The 18610-nt window shown below is 48.4% G+C and overlaps 1 non-coding gene across 1 annotated transcript; it reads left to right on the plus strand.

The window, feature by feature from the left end:
- The first annotated feature begins 16236 nt into the window (after window positions 1–16236).
- On the plus strand, window positions 16237–16308 carry TRNAG-UCC. The gene has a single exon. It is a non-coding gene; the product is annotated as a tRNA-Gly (tRNA).
- The last annotated feature ends 2302 nt before the right edge of the window (window positions 16309–18610 follow it).

Below are 18610 nucleotides of genomic sequence, written 5' to 3' on the forward strand. Positions count from 1 at the left end.
CTTTCCTAGCAGATTGAATTTGGCCTCCAGGACGTCTCACCTACCCTTTCCTATGTCATTGGTATCTACATGTACCATGACCACTGGCTCCTCCCCAGCACTACACATAAATCTATCTAGATGCCTTGAGAAATCCGCAACCTACGCACCAGGCAAGCAAGTCACCATACGGTTCTCCCGGTCATCACAAACCCAGATATCCTTGTTTCTAATGATCGAATCTCCCTTTACTAACAGCTGCCTTTTCTTAATGACAGGAGTTCCCTCCCCAGGTGAGGTAACCTCAGTGCAAGAGGTTACCCCAACACTATCTGGAAGGAGGGTCTCAACTATGAGAAGCTTTCCCACTGCTCCCGTTGACTGTTCTCATTCCCTGGGCCTTTCATCCTCCTCAACAGTGCGGGGGGCTGTCTGACCGGAGTTGGGACAATTCTATAGTGTCCCGGAAAGCCTCATCAACATACTTCTCTGTCTCCCTTAGCTCCTCCCAGTTCCAACACCCTGGCCTCCAAAGCCTCCACACGGTCTCTGAGGGCCAGGAGCGCCTTGCACCAAATGCACACATACATACATAACATAAGAATGGCCGTACCGGGTCAGATCCAAAGGTCCATCTAGCCCAGTATCCTGTCTACCGACAGTGGCCAATGCCAGGTGCCCCAGAGGGAGTGAACCTAACAGGCAATGATCAAGTGAGCTCTCTCCTGCCATCCATCTCCATCCTCTGACGAACAGAGGCTAGGGACACCATCCCTTACCCATCCTGGCTAATAGACATTGATGGACTTAACCACCATAAATTTATCCAGTTCTCTTTTAAACGCTGTTATAGTCCTAGCCTTCACAACCTCCTCAGGTAAGGAGTTCCACAAGTTGACTGTGCGCTGCATGAAGAACTTCCTTTTATTTTCTTTAAACCTGCTGCCTATTAATTTCATCTGGTGACCCCTAGGAAGCTTCTGTTGATTATGCTGCACTTAACCTTCAGTTTTACTTGAGCAAACAGGAGATATTTGACACTGTGCGATATGGCTCCTGTGCTCTGTTCCCAAAGTGTTCTGCAGCAGGGGAGAGTCTCTGGTAGTGTGTGTCTCACTGGCATATTGGGGTGATGCTGAAACAGGGCAGAGTAGAGGTGGCATTGTGGGGCTGGCGTAAACCTTCTCTCTCCATTTCCTCTTCCAAGAACCGAGGGGACAGTAACCCTTACCCAGTGAGGTCACATTCTCATAGTTCTCCTGCATGACGTCTCTGTAGAGGGCTCTCTGAGTGGGGTCCAGCAGAGCCCACTCTTCCCTGGTGAAATACACAGCCACCTCCTCGAAGGTTACTGGCCCCTGAAAGAGCAAGAGTTCAACACTCAGTACCTGCTGCCCCATTCACAGCTCCACTATTTGTGGGGAGAGGAGCCCATCAAAGGGAAGCCCTGGGTGGATTGCAGTCAACAAAGTCCCACCCCCACCCTGCTCAGAGCATCCCGGAAACATCAGAGTGAGGGGACAAAGAGAGCCCCTTATCTCTCCCAGCAGATCCATCACATACCTACTAGCAACAGACTGATAGAGGAGAGGGAGGCCCTAGCAGGGACCAGGGAGAGCTCCCTGGTAGGAAGCCCAACACCCTCCTCATTGTGAGGAGCTGGATATGAAGGGAGGGGAATCTCCCCTAACCCTCACTGGTGGGTGCCCCCTTCATATTTCACAGCAGCCACTGGTTAGTCGGGTCAGGCTCCAGCACTATGAGTCTCGTCAGTTTTCCCAGCCCCATGTAGCTGGGTTATTTTCTGCTCCACAAACTAGAGCATTTACACCTCTGAACCTCACGGGTCTGTTCCTAGAATCTAGGCCACTTATTAAACAACTCCCAGCAGGTTTGTCACACCCTGCCCTCCCTTTCTCCACCCTGTGCATTTCCTGCCCCGCGCCAACCTCCAAACCAGACTGTGCAAATCTGCCCATCTCCGGTGTATTTGCTGTCCCTCTCCCTTCTGTAGGAACTCACCAACCCCCCCCTCAAAAAAATAACCCCTACCTGAGCTGGCTCCACTGCAGCCATTTCTCTTCCCTGTGTCATGGGAGGATGGGATGAGCTGGAGAAAAACATGGACATCATTCTGCAGCCCTGGCAGGGCGAGAAGGGCAGTTGTGGAGGTTTCAGAACAGGCTTTAGTTAATTTCACATCACTGATTCCCCCAGGCCCTTTCCCTCCAGACAGACATCCAAGACTCTGCCATGCTGGGAACATGCTTGATCTCTTTATTACAGTGTAGACCTGGCCCCTCCTGCCAGGCTAAGCCCACAGAGACATTTTTAACCTCCCTTCTGCCTCCCCTGATCCCGTAACAAAGTCTCTGAACACAAGGCTAGAAAAGAGCAGAACCCAAGGAGTCACTGTGGGGGATTCCCTCAGACACTGACCCCACGGCAGCCACACCCCAGCAGGGGGAATGTGGAGTCAGGAACTGGCTTTTCCTCTGTCTGATCCTTTTCTTGTTCACTGGAAAGTGGTTCTGCCCAGGGATGCTGCAATACATGTGCCTGGGTGGACTAGAGAGCTGGAAATCTCTCCCCCCACTCATTTCTCCCACTGCCCCTTTCAGTCTCTCCTTCCCCAGTCCTCTCTCCCTGCCCCTCTGGCTGGGACAGTCCCATTCCTGGGGGCTTTGCTCTCCCATGGCTGGATTTTCTCCTGGCAATTGCTAATGGGAGGAGAAATGACCAGGGGCTGTTTGTGCAGAGTTACTTTCTTGCCAGTCCCCAGCACTTTCTCTGAGGTCTTTCAATAACCTGGGGTCCATAGCTCAGAATTTGCATTAACAGGGCCCAGGGCTGCCCCAAGGGGCTAGTACCAGCTGCAGAAAGTCATCCCCTGGGCCGGGCAGAGAAAAAGCTTTAATTGAGGTCACATCCCAGCACGCAACCCCGCTGGGGGAGCAGCGGCTGCTAAGATCACAATGGAGGCTTCAGCGTCTGACCCAATGTCCTGAGCAGAGAGGGACAGAGCGTTTGAGCAGCTTCCGGCTGTGGGGTCTGGGCTCTGGGTACTGGGGGGTGTCTGGGGGCTGCTACTAACCCTGATCCTGCTCCTGGATCAGTTTGTGCCACTATCCTGGCTCCAAGCGCGGCCAGGCAGCCCCCAGCCAGGCCCACTCACCCTGATAACTTTCTATCCACTTACCAAACACTGTCAGGTGAAATCACAGATTTTGCTTTTCTCCCTTCTTGAAAACTGCAGGAACGTCTGGTCCCGCAGGGAATATTCATGCTGCCTTTCCCCCTGCCCCCCCCCCCAGTCCTTGTCCTAGATCTTGGGGGTGCGGCAGGTGGGAAGGGGGCTAGAAATGCCACACAATGGTCTCTTCCACAGGATTCTGGACTCATTCATTCTGAAATCTGGTTTCATTGAGACCATTGTTAATCCAGAGTCACTGCATGGAAAGACAAGGAGTGACTCCAGATGGACAGTGGGGCAAATGAGATCAGCAGTTCTCCCTGTGAGGAGGGGCTCTCATTAGCTGCTCTCCCCAGAGAGCTAAAGGAGGGAAGCTGCTCAAACGCTCTGTCCCTCTCTGCTCAGGATATTGGGGTTCAGCTTCCTGGGTCAGACGCTGCAGCCTCCATTGTGATCTGGGAGACCAGGCTTAGCAGCTGCTGCTCCCCCAGCAGGGTTCTGTGCTGGGATGTGCCCTTAATTAAAGCTTCTTCTCTGCCTGGCCCAGGTGATGACTTTCTCCAGCTGGTACTAGCCTCTTGGGGCAGCCCTGGGACCTGTTAATGCAAATTCTGAGCTACAGACTCCAGGTAACTGAAAGACCTCAGGGAAAGTGCTGGGGACTGGCAAGAAGGTGACTCTGCACAAACAGCCTCTCCTCCCATTAGCAATTGCCAGGAGCAAATCCAGCCATGGGAGAGCAAAGCCCCCAGGAATGGGACTGTCCCAGCCAGTGGGACAGGGAGAGAGGACAGGGGAAGGAGAGACTGAAAGGGGCAGTGGGAGAAATGAGTGTTGGGGGGGGAGAGATTTCCAGCTCTCTAGTCCACCCAGACACATGTATTGCAGCATCCCTGGGCAGAACCACTTTCCAGTGATCAAGAAAAGGATCAGACAGAGGAAAAGCTGGTTCTTGACTCCATATTCCCCCTGCTGGGGTGTGACTGCCGGGGGGTCAGTGTCCGAGGGAATCCCCCACAGTGACTCCTTTGGTTCTGCTCTTTTCTAGCCTTGTGTTCAGAGACTTAGTTATGAGATTGCGGGAGGGAGAAGGAAGGTTAAAAATCTCTCTGTGGGCTTAGCCTGGCAGGAGGGGCCAGGTCCACACTGTAAGAAAGAGATTGAGCATTTTCCCAGGATGGCAGAATCTAGCATGTCTGTCTGCAGGGAAAGGGCCTGGGGGAATCGTCCTGTGACATTAACTAAAGCCTGTTCTGTAACCCCCACAACTGCCCTTCTCACCCTCCCAGGCTGCAGAATGACGTCCATGTTTCACTCCAGCTCATCCCATCCTGCCATGGGACAGGGGAGAGAAATGGCTGCAGAGGAGCCTGTTCAGGTAGGAATTATCGGGGGGTAGCTGGTGGGTTCCTGCAGGAGGGAGAGGGACAGCAAATACACCGGAGATGGGAAGATTTGCACAGTCTGGTTTGGAGCGGGGCAGGAAATGCACAAGGTGGGGAAGGGAGGAGGACAGCTTGTGACATTCCTGCTGGGGGGAGTTTAATGAGTGGCCCAGATTCTAGGAACAGACCCATGAGATTAGGAGGTGGAAATACCCCAATTTGTGAAACAGAAAAGAACCCTCCTACATGGGGCTAGGAAAACTGACCAGACTCCCAGTGCTGGAGCCTGATCTGACTGACCAGCCGCTGTGAGATATGAAGGGGGCACCCACCAGTGAGGTTTAGGGGAGATTCCCCTCCCTTCATATCCAGCTCCTCACAATGGGGAGGGTGTTGGGCTTCCTACGAGGGAGCTCTCCCTGGTCCCTGCTAGGGGTTCCATCTCCTGTATCGGTCTGTGGCTAGTAGGAGTGTGATGGATCTGCTGGGAGAGAAAAGGGGCTCTTGCTTCGTCCCCTTAACCTGGTGTTTCCAGGATGCTCTGAGTGGGGTGGAGGTGGGACTCTGACTGTGATCCACCCAGACCTTGCATTTGATTGGCTTCTCTCCCCCACAAATAGTGGGGCTGTGAGTGAGGCAGCAGGTACTGAGTGTTGGACCCTTGCTCTTTCAGGGGCCAGTGACCTTTGAGGAGGTGGCTGTGTATTTCACCAGGGAAGAGTGGGCTCTGCTGGACTCTGCTCAGAGAGCCCTCTACAGAGACGTCATGCAGGAGAACTATGAGAATGTGACTTCGCTGGGTAAGGATTCCTGTCCCCTCAGTTCTTGGAAGGGGAAATGAAGAGATATGGTTCACGCCAGCCCCACAATGCCACCTCTGCTCTGCCCTGTCTCTGCCTCACCCCAATATGCCAGTGACCCACACACTGCCACAGACCCTCCCCTGCTGCAGAACACAGGAGCAGTGTCACACAGTGTCAAATATCTCCTGTTTCCACAAGTAAACTTCTTTGAGATGGGGCGACCACATCTGCATGCAGTGTTATGCTCCTACAAAGCACACGGGATCTTTATAGACGAAGGTAAATACACAGCATTTATTGAGAATACAACAGTTAGCATATCGCGCGCTCTCACACACACTCTCTCTCTCTGCCAGAGCAGTTCATAGTTACCAGTCTGTTGTAGCTCGAGTCAATTTAATGGCCAATTACACTGAGCACGAGTGTGGGGCTGGTCTCTTGTCGGTCGCAATCCAATACTCCAGGAGTGTGGCAAGATGAACCCAAACTCCCATGGCCAAGCACCCTGGTTCTTATAGGGTTTTTTCCTTTGTTGAAGTCTATGGATTTTGCTGTATCAGTTTGTGATCGGTTACTACTTAACTGGTGTAAACATTCCAGTGCACCTCTGAGAGGGTCAGCCTGTCCTTTGTTCTGATTTAATCAGTTGTCCTCAGGGGTGCCAGCCTTTACCTCAGGTCATCAATCTGCCCTTCATTATGGATGCGCGTTGATGATTCTTTGATGTCCTTTAAGTCTCTTGACTCCTTCTTCCTTGACTCTGGCTATAACAATGGCCTTTACACCTTCTCTTTTCCTGATGCATACATCCTCATTCACACAAACCCACTGAGAATACAAACAGTAGTGTTTTATATCGAGCAAAAAGGCATTGTAAATGAAACCTTGCCTTCAATGTTTCTCTAATCTACTTAACATAGACACAATAGAGAATCCTGTCTCTTACTTACTAAACCTTAAAACAAAGACACGTAGATTTAACTAGAGTGCCTAATTTGTAATACATAGAGGAAACCATAGTAGACAGTGTAACTTATCCTAAAACAAAAGGTGACCACAATCAGTCAGAAGGATTGTTCTGGTCTGTCATTCCTTTCTGCTATTCAAACAGGGTGGCTGACAGGATGAAATCAAATCATACATTAAATTCTCACAGTACATTATAAAATCCAGCTCCTACAGCCGTATTCGAGATGTGGGCGTACCCTAGATTTGTATACAGGCAATATGATATTTTCTGTCTTTTCTATCCCTTGCTTAATGATTCCCAACATTCCGTTTGCTTTTTGACTGCCGCTGCACATTGAGTGGATGTTTTCAGAGAACTATCCATGACTCCAAGTTCTCTCTCTTGAGTGGAAACAGCTAATTTAGACCTCATCATTTTATATGTCTAGTTGGGATTATGTTTTCCAATGGGCTGCACTATGTGCTATCCTGACATCTAGTACTGCTGAGATCCTGCATTCAGTGATATCCCTGCCCTTCCTGTTCCCTTTCTCCACTGAACCCCACCAGCGGTGGTGTGGCTGTGGGGGAGGGACTAACCTCCCTAGCCGGGAGCTCAGGGACCGGGCAGGACGGTCCTGTGGGCTGGATGTGGCCCGTGGGCCGTAGTTTGCCCACCCCTGGTCAAGGGCATAAACCTATTGAGTCAGCAAGACATGCAGGGGTATGTCTGTGTACTGAGAACTCCGAGGCTTTTCCATGCCATGTGCTGTGAAGCTTGTGTTTGGGACACAGGTAGTACAAGCCACATGGCAAAGGGAATATAAAGGGCAGCTGCATCATCTCCATTTTGTCTTCAGTCCCTCTTCCTACCTCTGGAGCAACTTCTCTACAAATTGAAGCCTTGAACAAAGGACTGAATGACCCATCCAAACTGTGGATGTGTTCCAGATGGACTTTCAAGCCAGCAACTCACCAATACTGCTAAGAACCTGATATATAGATTTCTGAATGCATCTCACTGCTTTCCCATTTAACAACTTTTTTTGTGTCGTGTTGTGTCTTGCCTTTCCATGCTAAAGGATTGGCTGGCAGTGTGGTCTTTTGGGTAAGATCCAAACGTATGGTGATCTTGTAATGTGGCTGACCCTTTGGGGTCAGAAAAACATTTGTATATGAGCAGAGTTTTTAAATAACCTCTCACTGTACGGGACCTAGGTGCTGACTGGGAGTCGGAGAAATGGAATGCAATAAAGGGGCCCTGTGATTTCTTTTTTCAGCTTCTTGATAACCCGTGTGTGGGATCAGAAGCACAGTTTGTGACTGGTCAGTGAGTTTAACTTCAGTGTTAACCACCAGTTTTAGGAGCATCTGCTCTCCCTTTTTCAGCCTGCCCTGACCTTGGCATTTTCAGTGTGGCCTGCCTCAGGCACACCAGCTCACACTAAGCACTGAAGTTAAATTAATAGAGTATTTTTTTATGACAGTCTTGTGAAATCAAGTGACCTCCTTTGTTTTCTTTCATCTGAGCAGGGTTTCCAGTTTCCCAACCTGATGTGATCTCCCAGCTGGAACAAGGGGAAGAGCCATGGGTCCCAGACCTCCAGCGTTCAGAAGAAAGAGCAATCCTGAGAGCTCCCTGCACAGGTGAGGAAAGATTAAACCAACTCAGAATCTGTAAGTGCCTGAAGGAAACATCTGGGACGCCCTACAATGCCCTTGAAAGGTCTCTCAGTTCATTATTGTCCCTAGCAGGGGTCGTATCCTTAGGGTAAATATAGCTCATGGCTTCCTGTAGACCCTACCAGACACCAGGCAGTAGCTTCCTCCCTTCCCCCTGTGAATTTGGATGGATGTGAAGGCTGAATTGATCCCCTCCTCTCTCCTGTTTGGGGGAAGAACTTCGGGGAGTTCAGTTTGTGATTTTTATTTGACCTCTCTCCAGTACTTGTATTGGTTTGGCCTTCCCCTTTCCATCCCTGTTTGAGGTTTCTGTCTCTTTCACAGCAGGTGACGCAATGGTATGTGAGAAAGAGGAGCAGAATTCTCAGCAGGAGAATGTTGAGCAAGTGGATAAACACAGAGCATTATCGCAAAGATCGAAAAGGAATGTGTCCTGGAGTCGTAAGCAGGAAAAATCCCATGACATTCAGCACAGACCAGAAGGAGAGCAGGGAAAGCGGCCAGGGGAGAAAGTGGGTAAATGTATTTCCTGTCAGGAAACTCAGAAGGACCTCAAGGAAACCACAACACAACAGGAAATCCTCAGTGGAAAGAGAAAAAATACATGCACTGAGTTTGGGAAAAACGTATGTGATTACTCCATCCCCATAAAGCATCACAGAATCCACACAGAGAAGAGGCCCTATGAATGCAGTGAGTGCGGGAAAACCTTCAATCGCAGTTCGCACCTTATTAGGCATCGGAGAATCCACACAGGGGAGAAGCCCTATGAATGCAGTGAGTGTGGGAAAAGATTCACTAGCAGCTCAGGCCTTGATCAGCATCAGAGAATCCACACAGGTGAGAGGCCCTATGAATGCAGTGAGTGTGGGGAAAAATTCAGGCGCAGCTCAGTCCTTATTAGGCATCGGAGAATCCACACAGGGGAGAGGCCCTATGAATGCAGTGAGTGTGGGGAAAAATTCAGGCGCAGCTCAGTCCTTATTAGGCATCAGAAAATCCACACAGGAGAGAGGCCCTATGAATGCAGTGAGTGCGGGAAAACCTTCAGTCGCAGCTCAAACCTTCTTACTCATCAGAGAATCCACACAGAGGAGAGGCCCTACGAATGCAGTGAGTGTAGAAAATGCTTCACTGACAGCTTAGCCCTTTCCGAACATCAGAGAATCCACACAGGGGAGAGGCCCTATGAATGCAGTGAGTGTGGGGAAAAATTCAGGCGCAGCTCAGGCCTTATTAGGCATTGGAGAATCCACACAGGGGAGAGGCCCTATGAATGCAGTGAGTGCGGGAAAATCTTCAATCGCAGCTCAAACCTTCTTACCCATCAGAGAATCCACACAGGGGAGAGGCCCTATGAATGCAGTGAGTGTGGGAAAACTTTCAGTCGCAGTTCACACCTTATTAGGCATCAGAGAATCCACACAGGGAAGAGACCCTATGAATGCAGTGAGTGTGGGAAAAACTTCACTAGCAGCTCAGGCCTTTCTAAACATCAGAAAATCCACACCGGTGAGAGACTCTATAAATGCAGTGAGTGCGGGAAAACCTTCTGTTGGCACTTAGCCCATGTTAGTCATCAGAGAATCTGCAAGGGAGATCAACAACATAAACACCTCTAGGGCTATCAATACTTTTTTTTCTTTAATAATTTTCCTGATTCCCACACAGTAACTTTTAAAGCTGTTTGAACTGTTTGCAGCATGGTTATCCCTCAGTTTGACCAGATGAGTGGCCCATTTTTGCCTTTTGCCGTTTGCCCTGTTTTGAGGTGGACCCATTTGTCCTTTCTATCAACCCCATTATCCCATGAGTAATTCTAGTGTGTCCTTCCTATCAGGAACCAGGGAGCATCACATTTATACTATTCCTCCTATTGCAAAGTTATTGTTGGTCATCAGTGATACAGATAGTATCATTGCCACTTGTTCTCACGTTGCTCTGGGTTGTCCTGAAGAGCAGATATAATGGGAATTTTTCAAATTATAGTTAAATGAAGAGGAGCAGGGGCAGGAAAAAAAAGTGTAATTTCAGCCTCTGTGACACTGGAAGGAGATGGGGAGACGCAGAGATTCCCTCCTTCCCCATCACTGCAGAACTGTTACCTTTTGTCTGAGCCATGCAGAGGTTATCATCATCACATTCTATCCATCCACTTCTCAAAGTGTCCTGTGAGGAACAGTTCTCAGCTGTCTGTGCTTGGAGATGATGCTTTGACTTCTTTAATCCTATATCAGAGTTGCTCTGACTGGAGATGAAAGTGTCAAAGACCTGGAAGGGGAATTCAAATGGATCCCAAACACAGTGTGCTCATTGGGAGTTTAAATCCCAGGTTCCATCTATTGGTAAAGCCACTTCTGGCAAGGTGAGTGGTTTTGTCTCCCATTATGGCAATGCTCGGATACTAAAAGTTTTGTAAATAACACAACTGGCTATTGAGACAGTGCTGAGTGAAGTATGTTTGAATGGATCAGAGGAGAATGTGATGGGAGAATCTCTTGTCCTTATTCTGAATAATCAGATGTAACCTGCTCTGGAATTTCACTTCACACTTTCATTGTCGTGTATTCTATCTCTCTGTGATGTGGGTTTCTATCTTTCCTAAAGGCTGTTTGGTCACCTAATTGGATATTAGTTCAGTTTGATAGGATGTAGCTCAGATTTATTGGAGAATTTAAGACAAATGACTATTTGCTAAAGTCATCATTTCTCACTTCAGCTTTGCTTTTTCCCCACCCGTCAATGATGACATGGAGAAAGTTGAAGTGCAGTTCTGTCTGCATTAGAGAACTCTCCAATTTACTGGACAGGCTAACAAAGAAACAGGAGTGATTTAAAATTTCTACTTGGAAATGGTGAACAACAGCAGAACCCCAACTAACTGAAGGAAGTGCATATGATCATGGTGTAGTTCAATTGTTTAAGTCAATATTGTATCAGGTGATCTGGGGAGAGAATTCCATGGTAAGTGATTTTGAACTAGGCAAAATGCCCATGTATTTGGTTCAAAGCCTTTGTAACCCAGGCGCTACAGAAGATCTTTCCTAGCTCATCCTATGGTATCGGAGATGCTGCCCTTCATGATGCAGACATTGAGGAAATAGAAGTGGGGTTTTTGTTGAATTTATCCTTTGTAGGTGCTAAAAATGTATATCGAATCAAATCAGTTTTGGAAATCTAATAGCTGCAGAAAAATAGCTATTTTTGAATAGAAACTCCAGCTCTGGTCACTAATGAAGATTGTGATCCAGCCCTGTATCCAGTCCGTTGCCTGGAACTGTGCCACCAAATTAAAGAAAAGCTTGGCATGTTTTGGTAAGCCTCCATGTTTTGGTAAGCCTCACTAACACTGCTGAGATTTGGAGTGGTTTTGTAAAGGATTCTACTTCGGCGAAGTGTAAATTTACCCTAACCAAGGCCAAGGATTTGGAAAGAGCTGGGGCTGGAAGAGTCCACACCCAGTTCTTGGTTTCCACCCCAGTAAAGGAAGCTATTGTGATCAATGACCCAAGGAAAATTGTTTGTACAACTCCATTTCCTAGTTCAGTGTCACTGATTACAGTTCCAAAGGATGCCAGGTTACATTGAGAACAATCATCCTTCACCATTTGGATCCAAAGAGAGAGAGCTTCATAGGACATTCCTTCCCCGTGGATCCCAAACTGGCTCCCTGTTTGGGTAACAAGGACTTCAAGGCTGTAGAAATGATGGTAACCAATGAGGCAATGAATGTATCAGGCTCCAATTTCAGACTTCTGGATACTCGCATGTTGAGTTCTGATTCTATGGTTTTGTGTCTGATGCTGCGGCTACACAATAAAGCTGATGTTGGTGCAGCTGCACCAATGTAGCTGTGCTGCTGTAGCACTGCTATTACAGACGCTTTCAGCCAATGGGAGAGATTTCTCCCATCGGACTTGATTAGTCCAACCCTCGCAAGCGGCAGTGGCTCTTTTGGCAGGAGAAGTTCTGCTGCTGATGTATCGCTATCTACACAGGGGGTTAGGGCTGTGTAACTACATTGCTCAGTGGTGTGGATTTTTCACACATCTGAGTAATATAGTTATACTGATAAATGTCTTTAATGTAGACCAGACAGTTCTCTCTTGCATTTTATGCATTTAAATCACTTCTCTATCTTCTCCCACTTTGAAAGATTAAAAGTGTGACACGAGAGGTATTTTTCCTCATGATGAAAAGATTCCCACATAGGAGACCCCTTCCACCAACACATATTGCAGAAGATCCTGAGATATATGAACTCACAGAAGTGGTTAGGACAAACCACAACTTGAGCCAAGGTTCAGTTGTTGGCAATGGGCATTAAAAGAAAACTAACATATATGATACGAATTTGTGATCTTTGAATATGTTTTTGTTACCTGTTAAAATGAGATTATTGGTGAAGTTATTGGTTAAAGAAGAAGACACTAAATGTGTGATAATCTAAAGTATTTTGGAAAAATGAAAGTTATCTTGGTTGTTTTTGTTTTTTTTGTTAGTCGTTCAGGAAATGATGGCTAACCTTGAAAAGTTAATTTGATTTAATTTACCACCTGTAGTATAAGGAGTTCTGGTCAAAAACCTCACTCCAAAGGTTGGGGTGTGAGAAAGTGTATAAGAGAATATTGGCCCAGTATAGATTTTAGTATTTTGTGTTTTCAAATAGAATTTATTTTGCTTAGTTTCAAAGTCAATTTCTATTAAAAGGAAAGCTACTTGAGGAGATAAATTGTATAAGTTTTTACCCACTTAGACTGTAAGGGTCACTGTCTTCCCCAATTCTCTAATTTGCAAAGGAAAGGCCTGACATCTGTCACAGGATGTGTCCAGCATGTAGGAAAGCTGCACTCATCAACCATCAATATAAAGAAGAAGACTGAAATCCATTGCCTTTCAGGTCAATAAGCCAGCTAAAGGCTGGTCGATGTTGAAAAGCTCTGTTGGCAGAGCCACATATCTCAGGGGTGTGAAAAGTCCTCTCCACTGAGAGAAGTCATTAATGTGACCTGAGCACCAGTGTAGACAGTGTTAAGTTGTCAGAAGAATATTTCCAGTGTTTGAAGTGTAGACACAGCCTTAACTTCAATTCAGTTTTGATCCATTTCCCTATGTATGAGAAAGTTACTCGTATGGAGGGCTGCGCCACCTGTCCGATCACCTGGTTCCTCAACTGTAGCTACAGCTCTTAGTGCCCATGAATGTAAAGACTTAGAGAAATGGAGAATTCCAGCCATTGTCATTTTAGTATCTTATTGTTCCTCTATCTGTTTTTTGTGCTGGCCTTTCTGTTCTATCAGGGTGTGACTGTATAGCTCAGTGCATCTGTGACAAAAGCTCATTGGTGCCAATTGGCAAAGGGGTCACTGTTCTTCACAAGCAACTCCTGTGTCAGACCTGACAAACTCCCCACACCTAATACACTGCTTTTATGATATTTATCCAGGAAGCATAGCAGTGAGATCTCTGCTGAAAGCTTGTAAATTATTGATACTCCTACTCACTGCGAGAGGGGTGTCCAAGTCATGGTTAAGGAGTAATGTAAGTACATGGGAAATTATGCCCATATGGTATTGTTGTGAAAGTGAGTCACCCCAATCATAGGTCTTGGTGGGGACGGCCCATTCCAGTGGGAGGGAATTGGCACCTCTCCCTTGCTAGCCAGTTATGTGATGTATTGCTCCATTGTCAGCCTTTGCACCAACCCAGAAAAGCCAATGGAAAACCATCAAAGACAAATTACAGACATTGAAAACCTGTGGAAGTGACAAGGACAATATGAGAATGAGGAGTTCGTCCTTTCTGTGAATAAAGACAAAACACTGATTCAGTTCATAACAGGGTGGAGAAAAACACTCTGGGTCCATTCACCAAGGAGATTCCTAATGACCAGTGGTGCGTCATGAAAGGCAGGGCCGTGGCGCCTAGGGACTAGGAATCTGTGAAATTGACTGAAGTGAGAGGTGAGACTCTACTTACATAGGAAAGGTAACTATTAAAAAGTGTAGGTTGCATTTTCTGATTTTGTTTAGTTGGTAACAGTTGGTTTCCATCACTCACATTTGTTTGTTTAAATCTCTGTCGGTTGTTAAATAAATTTCTGCTTGTTTGATAACTATACTCAAGTGCAGTGTGAGATACAGTAGCAGTGGTCCACAGTAAAACTAGTAACCTGGGATATACCATTGCTTTGGGCAGAGAGAATCTGGGATTTCTCTGAGTATGTGGTGATCCGGGCTGGACCCCAGAGGGGGACACATTGAAGGAACTGAGGGGTTAGGGTGGCTGCTGTAGCTCAGAAGAGGGTCCTTGAGTTCCTGACAGGCTGGGTGAGTTTGGTCACTAACATCCAGCTGCCAAATGCAAAACTCCCTCTTCCTAGTGGAAGGTGGCAACAAGGAAACTCACAGCCCTCAGCTCTCTGAGAAGGGTCACAATATGTCTCTGTGTTGATTCACCTGTCCGATTCACACAGGGAAAGCTCCCTATAGCATAAAACTCTGCCATATGAAATCATGGAACATGTGCTCTTCACTCTGTGAAAGCATGTAAAGAATCCAAGCGCTGGAGGACAGGGTTTGGGTCCAGAGTGACCTAGACAAATTGGAGGATTGGGCCAAAAGAAATCTGAGGAGGTTCAACAAGGAGAAGTGCAGAGTCCTGCACTTAGGAAGGGAGAATCCCGTGCACTGCTACAGCCTGGGGACCGACTGGCTAAGCAGCCGTTCTTCAGAAAAGGACCTGGGGATTACAGTGGATGAGAAGCTGGATATGAGTCAACAGTCCCCTTATTGCCAAGAAGGCTAACAGCATATTGGGCTGCGTTAGTAGAAGCATTGCCAGCAGATTGAGGGAAGTTTGTTCATTTCAAACCTGCAGCTTATTCATTTCATGTGGTGACCCCTCCTAGTTCTTGTGTTATGAGAAGGAGTAAATAATACTCCCTTCCTTGGTCCTTTAAAAGATATTATGTGACCCCCTCCTCCTTGTGTCTCATGTCTTGGGACCAACATGGATACAACACCACTGCAAACAACAAGGTTCAAAGTCAATGCACATGGGAGAAGCATCTTGTGTTTCATTCCTTATGTCCTAGTCCCATCGTCTGGCCATTTCCTTTTCTTCCTTTCAGTTAAAAGCTTTGGTGTTTTGCACAGAAACATCATTTCCCCAGGAGAGACTCAGGAGTGAGGGCTGCATTCCTGTGCCAAACAGTCACTAGAAGGGGGCAGACAAAGGCCTTTAGGACGAGGCGTCTGTCACTGTCAAAAAATCATCTCCTTCCTGTGGTTCCGCGGGCAGCAGGAGCAGCCGCAGCTCGGTGGCCCCTGGCAGCAGCACTCCTGCGGTGGCCGGAGCAGCAGCAGGCCCCCTGGGGCTTCCCCGTCTGGGGCAGCAGCTGGAGTGGGGGCGGGGGGGGGGCTGAAATTTTGGACTGGACATTGTAGCTCCACCGTTATTTTATTGAATTGCCTCAAAACAGAAAGTCAAGAAAGTCTCCGAAGTGCCAGGCTCTCTGCCATGGGAACAGCTGCCCCTGCTCTCCAGGAGTCTGTGTATTCCACCCAGCAACGTACAAACCTCTGCACTGAAGGGGGGTCAGACAGTGATGGTAACACAAATCTTCCAACTGTTAAACCAAGTCCCTTCCTTCCTTTAACCCAGGATGTGCCAGTCAACTGTTAGCCATGGTGTTATCTTCATCTTAAAATACCTCTCAGGACATTGAACAGAGGAAGTGAACCCCCCTCCCCCAAATGGCTCCCTGTTGAGGCGTTGTACCGTACCTGCCCCTGGTTTTATATCCTTAGAGCTTTTTCTGTTCAAACCCCTTATCCCAATCTATGGGCCACCTCCACATTTCAGAGTTTAGAATTTACTCTCCTCACCCTCATATGGCACTTTCCATGTGGATTAGACAAAGGGAGTGGGGGAAGCTCCATGGCTAATGAAAACCAATGCTTTGGGTGAGGCCTGAACTCATAACCCCAGCAATGCACCTCCCTCACTAGCCAGGTGTGCCCCTGTAGGTGTTTCATAGACAAGCTTGGGAAGTAGGGTATTTACCTGTGTCTGTGATTAACCACTTTGGTGACCTAATTGAGAGGCTGATGGTTCAAACCCAGGTGAAGATAGTGATAGTTTTTTTTTAGTGATGAGACTCCAGTACATTTTAACAGGCAGTAAAATGCTTCAATTCTGGTCTAGTCTCATTGGGCAAGTGTAAGTGATACTTTTGCCAGATGCATTGGTGGTACAGTGGTGAGCGTAGCTGCCTTCCAAGCAGTTGACCTGGGTTCGATTCCCAGCCAATGCAAAGATGTGATGTTCTTTCCCCTGGGAATTGGTTTAATTCCAGTCATGTTGTATCAGTTTATTAATGGAACAAGAGAATCAATGTGCTGCAGGTCATTCAACACCCAGTGGAGGAAGAAAGGGGTGGGAGTATACAATGAGCAGGTGGAGTCATTCTGGTATTACAATGTTTGGTTTATTTTTTATTTTTTTCCCTTTACTTCCCTCTCCCTTTTAGACGCAGAGCCTTTAAGGTCAGAAGGAACCAATGTGATCATCTAGTCCAACCTCCTGTACCTTGCAGGCCAAAAGACCCCACCCACCCACTCCTGTAATAGACCCAGGAGGGGAGGCAGCTCTGTGCACTGCCCCTACCCCAGGCAGCACATGGAGGCCCTCTGCTCCCCTCCCCTCATGGGTGTGCAGAGATGTGCCAGCAGCACTGAGGTGGCTCCCTGCCCACTCTGCCTCCATCCCTCCGTGCTGCTCCCAGAAATGGCTGGCATGTCCCAGCATCCCCGGGGTGGGAGGAGTGTCTCCATTCACTGCCCCTGCCCCAAGTACCAACTCCACAGCACCCATTGGCCAGGAACTGCAGCCAATGGGAGCTCTGGGGGCGGCGCCTGCAGGCAGCGGCACACGGAGAACCCCTGGCCCCGCCCACCTAGGAGCTGCTGCCGGAGGGTTGTGTGTACCAGTCACTTTGGGAGCTGCAGTGCCCGGGGTAAGCGCCACCCCGCCTGTACCCCAACCCCCTCCCCCAGGGCAGAGCCAGCACCCCACACCCAAATTTCCTCCCAGAGCTTTGCTTGTCTTTCTTTCACACAGAACCATCCTTCTCCTGGGCTGCAAGTAGCCACCCCTGGGAAGCCAACAGGCAGTCACAGGATTCTACCTCCCAGCAGCCAACCGCACCTCCCCAGGCTTTGCAGAACGAATGGTGGTGCTCTACTAACCCCACTTAGCCGCACTGAGGCGCTTAGCTTCTGATCTGCCTTCCTCAGCTCGACTTTCTTCTTTTTCCCCATTCCTGCCTCACTCCCTCCTTTGGCAAGTCACGCAGAGGAGGCCAGCAGGAAGAGCCGGCCACCGTAGGCCAACCTCCCAGGGCAGAGGAGACCAAACCACAAGGCTTCAAAAGGTGACTGGCCAAGATCCTCTAGCTTTCCCATGCTGATGCCAAGGCTTTTTCTCAGCTCATTTCACCAACCTCTGTCCTGCAGGGGTTGAGTTTATCGCAGGTGTTACCCAAAATTGGGCTGGCTAGTAAGCGTAGGGAGGACTAATGACCAACCAGAGTTTGGCAGAAAGCAGCACGTTTGTTATACTGACAGCTAAGCTCAAAATAAGCGGCGGGGCGGGTGTCACACTCGCACTCGCATACTCACGCTCCCAGGACAGGCACGGCACTGGAGATGTCAGGATTCTGCAAGGTAAGTGTCCCACAGCGGAGCTATGGACGGTGCGATGAAGGTAAGTCTTCCTGAGGCACAATGAAATACAACGCAGAGAACCACTGGCCAGGTGGTCTGGGCGAAGGGCATTCACTGGAGGTACAAGCTTGTGAGTGCTCTCCTGAGCACAGGGCCCCTTCCCCTTTTAAGGGCCTGCGCCTCATGGCCTGTGACTAGAGATGACTTGGCTGCATCAGGTTGGTCACACTCCACCTTGGGCAGTGTCCATGCTCTGGGTGTGTGAGTGCTGCCTAATTAGCGTCCCAGACACCTTGTCTACCTGGGAGCTCTTCTGCTCTTCAACCAGCCAATTCATCCCACGAGCAATCCAGGAGGGAACGGGAGGGGGAAAACTACTTCACAGGCATTCAGAGAGAGGAGACAAAAGTGGGAGCAGGGGAAGTATAACAGACCTTTTGAGCATAGAAATCACTGCTGCTCCTACAACAGCAGGGACAGGCCAGGAGGAGCTGGGAAAAATAAGCCAGCATGTTTCTGCCTGGCTTTGAACCAAGGACCTTTTGAGCATTAGGCAAACATGATAACCACTACTCTATAGAAACTCTGTTGCAGAGCTCTGCCCCTTCCTTCATAAGAACGTAAGAATGGCCATACTGGGTAAGACCAAAGGTCCATCCAACCCCGCATCCTATCTGCCAACAGCAGCCAATGCCAGGTGCCCCATACGGAGTGAACCTAACAGGTAATGATCAAGTCATCTCTCTCCTGCCATCCATCTCCACCCTCTGACAAACAGAGGCTAGGGGCACCATTCCTTACCCATCCTGGCTAATAGCCATTCATGGACTTAACCGCCATTCATTTATCTGCAAAAAGAACAAGGAGTACTTGTGGCACCTTAGAAACTAA

Source organism: Mauremys mutica, unplaced genomic scaffold (genome assembly GCF_020497125.1).
Source record: "Mauremys mutica isolate MM-2020 ecotype Southern unplaced genomic scaffold, ASM2049712v1 Super-Scaffold_100127, whole genome shotgun sequence".
Taxonomy (NCBI): domain Eukaryota; kingdom Metazoa; phylum Chordata; order Testudines; family Geoemydidae; genus Mauremys; species Mauremys mutica.